Genomic DNA, 15,180 nt, shown 5'->3' with positions numbered 1-15,180 from the left:
AGAGAGAGAGAGAGAGAGAGGGAGGGAGGGAGGGAGGGAGGGAAGGGGCGGAGGAAAGGAGAGAGGGAGGGAAGGAAGGAGGAAGGAAACCATATTTAAATGGAAAGATAGTAAAGATATTTCAATTATAGACATTTTGTTAGAACATTATGAGGAATACTAAAAAGGTTATTTTACAAAAAGTGGAAGGTCTTCATTTAAGCCACCAAACAATTGTCCATCATATGGAAGACCTTGCTAACAGTGTAAAAAAATAGATTTGAGAAATTACTTTTCTTTTAGCTTTAGATAGCCATGTGATATGAGAGCCACTGCCAAATTAAAACTTTAGACACATTTTGTTTGAAAGGACTTTGAAATTTAAAAAGAAATGTCGATATGTAGCTTTAAAAAATCAAAATTGTGGCACAGACCTCTTCTCATCTTTTACATCTATCAAAGAATTTCAGCTATATATTAAAAAATTAGTTTCTATCTCAACAGACAGTTCCAGTCACGTTAGCTCAAACATCCACGCTTATTGGAATTTTAAAAGAAGAAACTGATGTTTATCTTATTGTTTTGTTCCATTGTATGATATACATTGAAAATATCTGTGCTCAGCTTTCTAAAACTATGAAAAGTGTAATGGATTAACTTGTTAAAATTGATAAGTATGTACATGCAAATAATACGAATCCTAGCCAGTTTACAAAGCTGTTGAAAAAACAGAAGGTTTAATAATTTAATAATCTTGTACTCTTTGCTCAGTGGTTGAGTAGTGGAAGAACCTCACAAAGATTTACTGTATTACTGTACTGACTCTGATTCAAGTAAGGATTGCTTTTCAATATGCAATAATCACAAACAAAAATGGCAGTATTCTTTGTTTTTTCACTGGTATCTCACTATATGTAAACAAGCTTAATCTGAAGTATCAAAGAAAGAAAAAGTTTATTTATGACCTAGCTACAAGGTATGGAAACTTTTGTGTTGAAATTGAAAGCTTTCACAATACAAATCAATAATAAAGATTGATTAATACACTTTTCCCTAACATGAATCCTATACACAATATTTTAATTACAATGGACAGTTTTATGAAAACTGGCTGAGAAAATGACAAGAAACAGTTGAACACTATGATACTGACTGAATTTCGTGTTGCTTTTCAACGTATGCAATATCCTTAAGGAATCTGAGGTTAATAATACTGAGTTGACACGAGTCAGTGAATTTGCTTAATTTGAGTAGCACAGTTTTGAAACTGTTAAGCTTTTGCTTCAAAGTCTAATGAAGTCTATTAAAAAAATATGAAACAGTTTTATCAATTTGGATGCAAATACAAGAGAAATTTATTTTTGGCACTTAATTCAGATATTGAAAAGCATAAGTTTATTTGGAACAACTTAGGTATGTGAATCTACTTTTTCAACCATAAATTTTTATGAAGTCAGAAAGATGACGTATTTCTGATGAAAATTTGGTGATCAAATTGAGATATAAAACATCTACCAGGTTTCAAAGAACTGGTCCAAAAAAGAAATGTAAAATATCTCAATATTTTTATATTGTTTATATGTTAGACTGATAATATTTTGGATATGTCAGATTAACTAAAATATATTAAAATAAATCTAATCTTTTTTTAAACTTTTTAAAATGAGGCTACTAGAAAATTTTAAATTACTTATGTGGCTCAAATTATATTTCTAACACACAGTGCTATTCTAGGCAAGATTAACTAAAAATGAATGTAATTATGTTCTTGCAAGAAGAGCACATTCTTTAGAACATCACTATCAACTACTAAAAATTCACCCTGGGGCTTCCCTGGTGGCGCAGTGGTTGAGAGTCTGCCTGCGGATGCAGGGGACACAGGTTCGTGCCCCGGTCCGGGAAGATCCCACATGCCGCAGAGCGGCTAGGCCCGTGAACTGTGGCCGCTGAGCCTGCGCGTCCGGAACCTGTGCTCCGCAACGGGAGAGGCCACAACAGTGAGAGGCCCGCGTACCGCAAAAAAAAAAAAAAAAAAATTCACCCTGGAAGTTCACATTACAATAGCCCATCCCACTATATGCACAACACACAGTGAACAAGTCTCAGTATCAGACTATAAATGTGCCTAAGAAAGATTCAGTTGTTTGCAAATGGATACGTAAAAAACATACAGAAAGAGGCAAACTTCAGTGTTATAACAGCTCAGTCTTTTATAAAACTAAAACAGGGGAGAACCGTTCTCTATGAAACTAGTTGCAGAATATAATGGAAGCAAATTACAAAAAGATAAGGAGAGTAATAAAATTAGGTGCTTATTAAGGTAAAGACACAAACTATACAACAGCAAAAAAGAAAAAAAAAAGTAATACTATAACAGCTAAACATTCCAATTTTGCTGCAACAGGAGTAAGCATCTCATGTCCTGAACTAAAGACATCACAAGGTTGGACTCACACAAAAAAACAGAATGACAAAGCAAAAGTATAGTACTTTTTAAGTTAGTGAACTGAATTGCAAATTGTTAGAGAACAGAAACAAGTCTTGCCCATCCTCATGCTTCCCACAGAAGCTCAGGAGAGTACCTATCACATGATACTAAATTTATTTATTTAGAATTTACTAAGTGTAGTATTTTTAATGTTTAAAGTTACTCATAATTTTAGTTTTATTAAGAACAAAAAGTTAAAACAGCAAAGTGCCAAAACAGTTTTTTTAAGTAAATAAAATGGCATGAGAAGTTTATATTCAAAATACCATAATACATAAGGACAGACAATATACACAAATGGAACAGAATTGAGAGTCCAGACTTTAAACCATATATCTATGGCCAAGTGATTTTCAATAAGGGTGCCAAGTCCATTCAACAGAGAAAGAATGGTCTCTTCAACGAATTCTTCCACATGTAAAAGAATGAAGTTGATCCCTGCCTCACATTATACGCAAAAGTTAACTCAAATGGATCAAAAATCTAAATGTAAAAGCTAAAACCAAAAAATTGTCACACAAAAACACAGGGTAAACCTACATGATCTTGGATCGCCACGATCATGGCAATGGATTCTTAGATATGACAGCAGTATATGCAACAAAAGAAAAAAATAGATATATTGGACTTCATCAAATTTAAAACTTTCATACATCAAGATATCAAGAAAATTAAAAGATAACCTACCAAATGGGTGAAAATATTTGTAAGCCATATATCTGATAAGAGTTTAATATCCAGAATATATAAAGAATTCCTATAGCACAACAAAAAGGCAAAAAAAAACAATTTTAAAATGGGCAAAAGACTTGAACAGACATTTCTTCAAAGGAGAAATATAAATGGCCAAATAAGCATATGAAAAAATGCTTAACATCATTAGTCATTAGGGAAATGAGAATCAAAATCACAATGAGACACCACTTCACACCTACTAGGATAGCTTTAATTATTTTTAATAAATTTTGTAAAGAAAAAAATAATAAGTACTGGCAAGGATGTGGAGAAACTGTACATTGTTGGTGGGAATGTATAACAGTGCAGCCACTGTGGGAAATAGTTTGGCAGTTTCTCAAAAAGACAAACACAAAATTACCGTTATGACCTGAAATTCCATTCTAGGTATATACCCAAGAGTTGAAAAAAGGGGCTCTAACACCAAGGCTCTTTGCAGCCTTATTCACAATAGCCAAAAGGTGAAAATAACCCAAGTATACATGAACAAATGAATGGATAATCAAAATATGATATATACATACAATAGACTACTATTCAACTATAAAAAGAAATGAAATTATGACGTATATGCTACAACATCGATGGACCCTGAAAACATTATGTTATGTGAAATAAGTCAGACACAAAGGAAAAATATGGTATGAATCTTCACTTATGTGAAATATCTAGAATGGACAAATTCATAGAGACAGAAAGTAAATTTGAGGTTACCAGGTTCGGGGGCCGGGGGTGGGTAGAGAATAGAGAGTTAATCTTCAAAATATCTCACTACCCCTACAAGCTAGGTAAAACATATAATATAACACAGCAGATGGATAAACTGGCACTCTATTCTCTACCTCCACCAACAATCCAAAACAATTTATAGGAAATGTATACTGCAATGTTTCTCCCGCATCAGGATCACCTGGAGGGCTTGTTAACACAGACTGCTTCCTCTGGGTGGATCCTAAGAAGTTTACATTTCTAACCAGTTCTGACATGAGGCTGATACTACTAATGGTAGGGGACCATCTTTGAGAACCAGTGGTAAGGACAATTTACAAATAAATTCAAGGTAAAATCAAGATAAATTAATGGACAGTATGAATGAATTCTGTGGTGCCAAAACAACACAGTCTAAGAACATGAGGTTCTAATCCCATCCCTCCCTTAGTTAAAAGCTCAAATATCTAGGAGCTGATGGCTTGTAAATAATGCTTTACAATTTTCCTTTTCCGACTTCTAGAGACTGCAAATTTAAAGTTATAGTCTGGGACAGGGATCTAATTTATATTGTATATTAAGAGCAAACATGTGTTTCAGAAGTTAAATGAGCAGAAAAGCCTGAAATCTTTTCTAGATATTGTAAAGCCTAACTAAAAATGTACTCTGGATAGATGGCCAACCCACCTTTTGTAAACGAACCAAGAACTTAAGTCAAAGTCAAGATTTTTCTTAAGGAAAAAAAATTGAGACCACTATACTAAATAAATACATGAAGGATACAAACATTTCTATGCCATAAGTATTAGAAGGAAGTTCTTAGAAAAGTTTTAAAAACTGTTATTATCAAATACCCAATAAAACCAAATAAAATTTTCAACCACGTTTCCATGAAATAACATATTTGGCACAATGTAACCTATAAAGAAATCCTCCAGTTCTAATTAGTGCAAAATGTAAAAGGAATGATGGAAATAGAAAATCACCATTTGGCAAACACCTTAGTAATAATCATTTCAGGTATGAATCATCAATGAAAGTAAAAAGTAGAGAGGTATGATGAAAAATAAGATAATTATCTGACCACAAAGTATCTTCTTACGGAATACCTATTAATTACAAAGGAAAAACACAACTATGGGGGACAACTGTATCACCTTAACCAATAAACAAAATTAACACCACTGGTAATTGTATAAATCAGTATCATGTGCCTCCTACTAAGCTTAATAATGTCACTTCTATAGTATTCTCAACCAAAACGTTCAACGTTATTTGAATCATGGAGGAAATCACATAAATCCAAATTGTGGGACGTTCTACAAAATTACTGGCTAGTACTCTTCACAGTGTAATAGTCATGAAAGACAAAGATTTTGGAATTGTTTCAGATTAAAGAAAACTAAGCAGAGACATGATAACTAAAATGCAACTGCATTAGATCCTGGACAGAGAAAGGACATTAGTGAGACAACTGGTGAAGTCTGAATAAAGCTTGGAGATTAGATAACAGTATTATATCAACGTTAGTTCCCTGATTTTCATAACTGCACTGTCACTGTGTAAGATGTTAACACTTGGGGAACCTGGATGAAGGCTGTATGAGAATTTGTGGCAATATTTTTGCCATTCTCTTCCTCAGTTTGAAAAAAAAAAAATGTAAAACCACCTAAAAAACAAAGCTAATAAATCAGAATACAGTCTTGTTTTTATATCATACCAAATTATTAATGTATCTGTGAAGAAACTATTACTGTTGACCCAGTCTTTTATGGGGATAATAAACAAAATGACATGTTCTAGGGTAGATACTGAGATTAAATAACTTAAACTACCACTGCTTCTTGCTAAAAGAATGTGATAAAGAAAAGCCAATAAAAATCAGAAATAATCTTATATAATTCCTGCCAAAAGTTTATACTATAGTGGTTTTCAACTGGGAGCAGTACTATCTCCTTAATAACTGTTGAAGTTGCTTTTTGAATCTGTAATTATACACAATTGCAGCACAATGACATCACAATGGAGGAGGAGACCAGAAAAGCATGGGACTATCTCATCAATGGATTGTCTTATCCAAAATACTAACAGCACCCCTATTGACACATACTCTCTACAGGATGGTGAAGAATGTGATAGTGGGCAACAATGAAGAGTGCATTTGTTACAGCTGTTAAATGTCAGCCTGAGACGCCCAGATTTGCAGAACCTCCTGCTCAGAAAGGTTAAAGTGCCGTCATAAAGTCACACACCCATTTAGACAATTAGCTGTGATTTAAACTGAGGTCTCCTGTGCTCCTTGAAGTATGGGGGCGGGGGGGGGGCAATATATAAAGCAGAAGACTTTTCTCAATACGGCCATTAAGAAACATTCTCAACACTCGTGAATGAGTAGCATATACACAAAGATGTTCACTGCAGCATTTTTTTATACTTATTTAAAAAACTGGTAACAACTTAAGTGTCCAGTAGTTAAATTATAACATATCTCACCATTTTACTGGAAGAGTCAGAATAAGTTTAACAGCGCTCTTGTTAACAAACATTAAGTTACAGAGTAGAGCTTTTCTGAATTTCTATCAGAACTAACAAAGAATTTTCACCCCTAATGGACTCACCTTTCAAATAAAGTAGTGAGTATATCTGTAGTACTAAATTCCTGGAAGTATAACTCCTGAGTCAAAGGGCATACGCACTGCACTTCTTTTCCACAGATATTGTCAAACTGCTCTCCAAAAAGGCTGCATAAATTTACACTCCCAACAACGGGGGAAGGAGCCTGAAAGAGTACTATAGATCCCTCCAGCCGCAGGTCAAGCCTAATAAGGGACAAGAGCAGAATTAGACATTTTGTAACTGAAAAAAAAATACTGGGAAAGCTATGAGCTTGACCCAAGATGATGTTAAGGGGCAACTGAAGAAAATTCAAAAGATAGTGACTGGGAAAAAAAAATGAAACTTTCATGACTATACTCACTGAGTTCAGTCTTTTTAGTAAAAAGGCTAACCTCACAAAGTCTTTTTATATTATCTTTTGTTTTAATTTTTAATTATTTTTATGTAAAAAGTAAAGCAATGAACAGTTGATTTTTGTTATTGCCAAATGATTAGAAAGTTGTTGCAACATAAATTACCAAATCAGCCAACTTTTCCCTCACCAATTTGAAATGCTGCCTGTGATAAATACCTATGTATATTGGGATCTCTTTTTTAAGTACTTTTCTCAAATTCATCCTAGAGTGTTTCATTTACTATCATTTCAGGATACTTCTTAATATCAGAAATAGTTCTTCTGAAAACTGAAAAGCACACCTATGGGCTTCAGAATGCAAAGCTTCTTAAAGGACTGATCCCAAAAATAAAGTCTGGAATTTGATTATTTTTCTCCAAAAAGAAGTTGGCATGACTTATCTCCCCTTTTGTTCATCAAATGCAATATGGATATAACAGAAAGGCCAGGAGCTTAGTTAAAATCAGGCACACCTAGATTAGCATCCTGACCCTGCACTGGTTGCATGACCAGGGGCAATTACTTAAAATTTCTGATCCTCCATTTTTTCATTTGTAAACAAAGTCCAAAAGTCCATTCATAGTGTCCTTTTTCCCATTGATATTCCCTTATCTCTTTTTCTAAGTATAGGTAATCAAAATTCAAGTGGATACACTTTTTAAGCCAGTAATTTGAAGAAATTATTCTACAGGGGAAAAAAATGAGAAAGTTCTCAATGTACTATTATGAAAAGATTTCTAGGATACACTGAAATTTTTTTTTAAAGTCTGTATACTATGCTCTTTTTTCTGTAAAACAGGAGAGAATACCACTATACATCTGTGTTTGTATCTCTGCGTGTGTACGCATGCACGCATGCACATAAAGACATTCTATAATTTTTAAATAGGTGTAAAAATATTTTACTTTTACTATTTCAGACATGTCAAAAGCAGAAAAAGACTGACTCTATCTAGATAAGTTAAAAAAAAAAACAAAAAACTGAGGCCCCAGAAAAAACAAACTGCTAATAGTGCTAACTAGAAAATGAATGATTTTGAGTTCACGTATCAGAGGCTGATTCAAATGAGGTTGACTGACATTATATTTCTATTGGACAATGTTGTGTTAAATGGCAGCTAAATGAGCTTTTTCAGAGCTTCATGAGTCCTCCTTCAATTCCCTTTGTCTTATACTCAGGAAGTAAGTCTTTTCCCAGAGTGTTTCTTATACTGGAAAGCACTGCACACACCAGGCAACATGAAACACGTAATAATCCTAAGAAGTGACTAGGAGGGAAATCTCCTACGTTTCCTAAAATTCAAATTGTACTATGAATCTTAACAAGAAAAACTGAGATGAGTACATTTTGAGATTCTCCTGGGGGTTAGGACTATCTTAAGTAACTAGGGAAAAACTTCAGGCAATAACAAAGTGTAATATTTTAGGAGCTTAGAACTTCCAGCTGAAAACTGCTTCTGTTTATGGCCCTTTCAAAGACAGTAAGTAGAAAAGTAGACCAGGAAGCCATGCAAGCACAAGTATGGTTTAGCAGAGCCAACCCTGATTATGCTGGAAAAAAATACCTAGGCAAAGAAGAAGTCAAGAACATCCCAGAATTGAGTTCAGAAAGGTTCGAAGAGAACCATTTTACCCCCACAATGAAGGAATAAACCTAGGACCTAACAAAGAAACTATTTCTTTAAGAATGAGGGGCATCTGAAGAAAACACAAAAATTAAGAACACTGTCTTAATTTTTTTCTCACCGCTTAAAATACCAGAAAATGCTAACTAATCTACACTAACAAAAAAACAGATCAGTGACTGCCTGGGGCTGACTCTTCTCAGGCTGATGGAAATGTCTTGATTGTGGTAATGGTTTCATGTATACACTTGTCAAAACTCATCAAATGAAACTCTTTAAATGGTTGTAGTTTACTGTACATATTATACCTCAATAAAGCTGAATGAAAATAAATAGGAAACAAACAAACAAAAAAAGCAATCACCATTTGCCCTGTGGCAGTCACAATGTAGCTGCCATTCCCTGTGCATGTGGGAATTTGGTCATGGCAGTTTATATCACCATAATTTTTACTGAATTCTGTGTACTTTTGGTACACACATGTCGAGTCTACTTCCCAATTTTAAATGTCCCCTAAAAGACTACACTATGATTCAGCATTGAAACAAAAAATTATGCTTGCAAAAAAGCACAGAAAAGCAGCAATGGGGAATAAGTTTGACATTCGTGAAGCAAGTATTTGTGCTTAGAAGAATGACAATTCCGCAATTCTTTTTTTTTTAAAGAAGACAACATCCAAGTACTAATAATGTATTGTATCATACTTTAAGCCAGCATTTTCTTCCTTAGTGATAAATAAAATAACAATTTGTCTTAAAATTGATCATGTGGCAGATAGTATTCTAAGATGGCCTCCAAGATTCTAACACCTTGGTGTACACATCTTCTCAAAGTTATTCAACCAAATATTAATCTAAATGCTGTTGTGAAGGGATTTTACAGATGTAGTTAAAATCTCTAATCAGTTGACTTTAAATTACTGAGATTATTGTAGTAGGCCTGACCTAAAGAGATCAGTTCTTAAAAGAATGCAGAGTGTCTCCTATTGTCCTTAAAGTAGCAAACCACCATGTTGTGAACTGCCCATAGGGAAGACCACAGGCAAGAACTCAAAGTGGCCTCTAGAAGCCTCTAGGCAACTGAGTGGTCCAAGACAGAGAGCCAGCAAGAAAACAGGGATGCCATTCCTACAAACGCAAAGAATTGAATTCTGCAAACCACCAGTGAGCCTAGAAGAGAACCATGAGCCTCAGATAAGATCACAGCTCTGGATGACACCTTGATTTCACTCTGGTAAGACCCTGAGGACAGGACCCAGCTAAACCACGGCTAGACTCCTGACCAACAGGAAGTGTGAGATAAACTGCTAAAGTTGTGGTAATCTGCAATGCAGCAATGGAAAACTAACACAGATGCCTTCTTAGATTTGAGGAAATATGGTTTATATTATTTCTCTTAAACGCTGCTAATCTGCTCTATCATCAGAAAAATTTCTTATATACTTCACATTATTATGAGTGTTATTATTCAATTTCACAAATCAGTAGGATGAAGTGATACCACTCTCAAAACTTTACAGGCAAAAAAAAAAACACTTTATAACATCTAAGAATTTATTTCCTCCATTAACTGGGCACACAAATTTAGTATATTTGCTTCTGTCTTTCTAAAGCAGTGACATACCAAAAATAAATAAGTAAATATCTCAGTCCTTATCCATTTCTAAAGGAATGAAAGTAAAGATGAATGTGTGATAAGAAAAGCTAATTTTTAGATCTAGCAAGGCCATATAATTTGGGACAACCAGTTTCTAAGACCTCAGGGAACTCAGGTATTAAAAAAAAAAAAAAGACGAAGAGAAACCTGAATAAAGTCTGGAATCTAATTACTAGAAGAAAAATATACATACAAAAATGGATAATAACACTTGCTCTGCCAACCTTATGTAGTATACAATTAAATGCCACTGAAAACAGCCTGCACTTCTATAGATCTTATTGTGTGCCAGGCACTGTTCTCTAAATAATATATAAGAAATAAATGTAGAGACGATAAATATAGTACAGAATAGTGATTACGATCCCAGGCTGTAGAACCAGACTGCCTGGATACAATCCCAGGTCCACTACTAACTAAAGGTGAGATCTTGAGCATGTTTAACTTCTCTGGGCCAAATTTTCAACTAAAAAATAGGAACATTAACAATACTTACCTGACAGGGTTACAGTGAGGACTGAATGAGTTAATATATACAAAGGACATAGAAGAGTGCCTGGCACATATTAAGCACTCAAATGATGACATCAATATTATTTTTATAATAATATCATATTAACAGTTACCTCTAACAAAGGCAAACTGTGTATTTGCTGAGGAACCTGCTGGACTGTCCCCCTGGGTGGCTTTTAGTTTTAATTGTATGAATCTGCCAGGGCACAGTTAAAAATTATTACTGTATTTTTTAACCTTAATGATATGTTTACGGGTATGAGTATTATGTCTGTTCCTATGTTAAATACTAATTGAAACTTATATGGAAACATTCAAAACTGACATTCTAGGGCTTTGCTATGCAAAATATAGTTTTGAGGGCCACCAAATCAGCATCACCTAGATGCTTGTTAGAAATGCACAATCCCGAAAGACACAGTGCATTTGGCCAATATAGTTTATGTTCCTTTTCCATGGGAGGGATAACATTTCAGGCTTTTTTCTTCTTCTCTTAATACTCATTAATTCCTTTTCTGTGCCTTTAAGGCTCCTGGATGCTATTCAGTCTTTTCACAGCAGGTGAAACACTATTTTTCAGGATATTTTAAGGAGAAAATAACATTATTTAGGCCATAGAAGCCTTTCAAAAATATTATTTTATGCAAATACTAAAATGCAATATTCAAATTCAAATAAATATTGGTTTACAGCTAATGTTGTTGCTTTATAACCAAAAAATGGCACAAGCCGCCAAGAAGTGGGATTAGGTCACAACTGCAACATGAAAAACTGATGCCTACGACTGGGTACCGCTAATTAAGGTTACAAATTCAAGGTCTTAATCTTTATATGCAAGTACTTGAACTTGTGAAATAACTGATTTGATATCACCTCATTAGTATAATACAGTGGTTCTCAAAGTTTGGTCCCTCGATCAACAGTATCACTTGTGAAACTGTAAGAATTATTACATTTTGGGGTCTCACCCCAGACCTACTGAATCAAATACTAGGTTTGTGGACCAGCAATTTATGGTTTAGCAAGGTTTCCAGGTGATCCTGATGCATGCTAAATTTCGGGAACTACTAGAATAGTGGTTCTGGTATAGTAAGTTTATACTAAGTTTTCCATCACTAGATTGAATGCAATTCCACCTGATCGAGTTTGAAAATGTATGAATGCTGGAAACAGGACACTAAAATACTGAAACGCAACCTTTACGCCTGGAGACAAGTGCACCTATGACCAAGCCCGTGAATTACAAAGAAATTATGTTATTTACGGCTGATGTAGTTCAAAGTTATTGCACATTTACTTGATTGTCTACTATGTATGGTTGCAGGATTATTTATAAACTTTGTATAACCTTAAACTTTTTACAAAACTACATTTTTTTATAAGTATGCAAGCTTGCAAGGTGAAAATAAAACTTGTTTGCCTGGAAGAAAAAAAGAAAGGCAACCTGTGGTAGATAATGTGAAAGCACTAACAAGCCTAAGACTTAGAATCCTAAAATCTTGACATGATTATCTGATCCCCTGTACCCCAACCCTAAATTCTTATTTACCAGAGCTCAATTTCATTCAGGCATCTTTAGTCTTTAATATAACATCATTCAGCACACTGCTCTTAGTGTTTGCATGTAACTTTTGATAAAATCTTACAAAAGTACTGAATTATAATTCTGAAAGGAGCAAAGTTCAAATGCATATAACTATGATTACAAATACAGTATTAAAACACAACCAAGAGGAAAGAGAAAATCTTTCAAGAAACTTTTTTAAGACCAATATCCAGGTTTAGCTCTTTTTAAGGTAACAAAATAAAATTTAGAACTATTTAAATCTCCTAATGAATAAAAATAATAGTGCACAGATGTCAAAACTATGTTCTCACTTTATTTATTAAATGTACAACACCTATAAGTAAACTAGCTGTGTAAAACATAGTCCAGTACAAAGTATGGGAAGGAAGGAAAAAGTAATTTTTTTTAATGACAAACACCGCCTGAGCAAACGTACTCCACAGATATCCACTGACTTAAATAATTTATATCTTAGAGACTAGCAAGTGTCAATTATCAAATTTTCTGCTATACCTTCCAAGCATAACAAATCATAGGTTTTCAAGTCCTAAATAATATAATTCTGAGGCTTATCCCCTAAACAAGAATCTCTTTCAAAAGATTTAACTCTACCTACAAAACACATTTTACATATAGAAAAAAAAATTATTTATAAAAATCACTTTGCTTCATGATCTTTTAGATTTTACCTAGAAAGTTTTCTTCTACTGCTAAAGATGTATCTGGGACACCTGTCCTGATGTTGATACCAAGAGCAAGACTAAATTTAATAAAAAATGCAGGTTAGTGTAAGTTAGTTAAATCACACGTTTAAATTTCATAATTATTTTGTATAAGGACATAAACTTGGGAATTGCTTCTCCATGAGTCTGTTAATCTTCTTCCTTCTAATATCTGTACAGGATGAAATCCTATTATTTTCCCCTCCTACCTCAGTACTACCACTTTCAATACAAAACTCCTCCACTGAAACTTAGGAGGCAGCAGCACAGTCATTAAAACATAGACCACAGAGTCAATGGATGTGGATTTGAATCTCAGGTCTGCGCGTTCAAATCCCTAGCTATATGTTCTTAGAAAATTCTGTGAATCTGTTTCTTCTGCCATAAAACAGGCTTATTAGTACGTATTTCATAGGCACTGCTGTGAAGAATAAATTTAAAAAGCATGTAAAATTCCTTAACACAGTGCCTGACATATATCAAACATTCAATAAGTGATAACTATGATAATCAAAACAATGACTGTCAACAGAAAGACAAATACCACATGATATCACTTATATGTGGAATCTAAAACAGGACACAAATGAACTTATCTACAAAAGAGAAACAGACTCACAGACATAGAGAACAGACTTGTGGTTGTCAAGGGGCGATGTGGGAGGGGGTGGAGGAGGGATAGATTGGGAGTTTGGGATTAGCAGATGTAAACTATTGTATATAGAATGGATAAGCAACAAGGCCCTGCTGTACAGCACAGGGAACTATATTCAATATCCTGTGATAAACCATAATGGAAAAGAATATGAAAAAGAATGCATATATATGTATAAATGAATCACTCTGCTATACAGTAGAAATTAACACACATTGTAAAACAACTATACTTCAACAAAATCAATTTAAAAAACCATGACTTGTCAAATTATTAATTGATTTTATCAAATTATCAAACCTATATTCTTATCCTCTAGATTCACAACCCTCTCCTAGCTAATGCTTTATAAATAGCTGGGGGCAGCTCTGAGGTAAAAAGCAGTCATTATCAAGAAAAAAAGACCTAGTAGGCAACTTCCTCACCCTCCTTTTCTCCCATGCTTCACTAGCCTCAGTCATTATCCATACTTGAGAGTAAATACATACTCACTCAGTTTGCGCCCAAATGTAAAGGAGATCAAAAGCCTTATTTAACACTTGTACTTAATGACAGCTCATCTACAATGTAAGACTGATACCACACGTTCATCTTTCCAACAAGCTCAACACTAGAATGGACACACAGGTGAAAAAGAAATCAACCAAAAACATCTTTCAGGAAGTACCTGCTGGATCAAGTCTCATTAAGCGAGTCAAGGAAAGAAAGGTCGACTTAATGCATCACATGCACCAAGTATCTAGGCTGTTTTACTTCTAGGATACACTTTGTAGAAATGAAGAAAAAAGGTCACATGAAATATCTATCAACTTTTGCAACTGGCCTCTAATTCATTCAATAAATATTCACTGAACACTAAGCACTCACTTGGAAACAAAGGTGACAAGATAATATCCTTTTCTTGTAGAGCCTATTAAAAAATCTTTCCAGTTTGTTTTTCTCTCTTCCATTCATTTGTTAACTTAATATATGCCTACTATGTGGCAGCAAATGTTAGGCATTTGGCAGAAGGAGACACTTACTGAAAAGATGAATAAGACAGAATGCTTGTTCTCAAAAACTTGACAGACCAGTAAAAGAGAAAAATACAAATAACTATGTTAAGTGCTGTAAAAGTCACATAGATACTGTGGGTAACCAGAAGAAAGAACAACTAACTCTACTCACATTAACCAGGACAGGCTTCCTAGAGGAGATGATATTTAAGTACAGTCTTAAGAGATAAATGTTTCACAGATGAAAGGGAAATAATACTCCAGGCAGAGGAAATAGCAAGGTACAGAGACATACATAAAAGCACATACATACACACATACACACAAATATGCATATGTTGCATACAAATGGATATACAGTCAGTTTTTAGATACAAGTGAAGGATGTCAGTATTTATACAGAATCTAACTGGCAAAGTACCTTATACTACAAAGATAAGCAAATGAGAAACAGCTTAACGATAAAGCAAGGTTTCCTAATCTTGGCACCACTGACCTTTTGAACCAGATAATCCCTCGTCGCGGGG

General features: G+C 34.3%; 1 protein-coding gene across 9 annotated transcripts in view; it reads right to left on the bottom strand.

The window, feature by feature from the left end:
- The window catches only part of FBXW7 (F-box and WD repeat domain containing 7), a 204,475-nt gene that overhangs the window by 177,378 nt on the left and 11,917 nt on the right, over positions 1-15,180 (bottom strand). The window lies entirely within an intron of this gene.

The sequence above is a fragment of the Delphinapterus leucas genome, chromosome 5 (genome assembly GCF_059928025.1).
Source record: "Delphinapterus leucas isolate spDelLeu-1000000601 "Yukka" chromosome 5, BTC_Dleu_Yukka2, whole genome shotgun sequence".
Lineage (NCBI taxonomy): Eukaryota > Metazoa > Chordata > Mammalia > Artiodactyla > Monodontidae > Delphinapterus > Delphinapterus leucas.
This window is presented reverse-complemented; position numbering and strand designations above follow the sequence as displayed.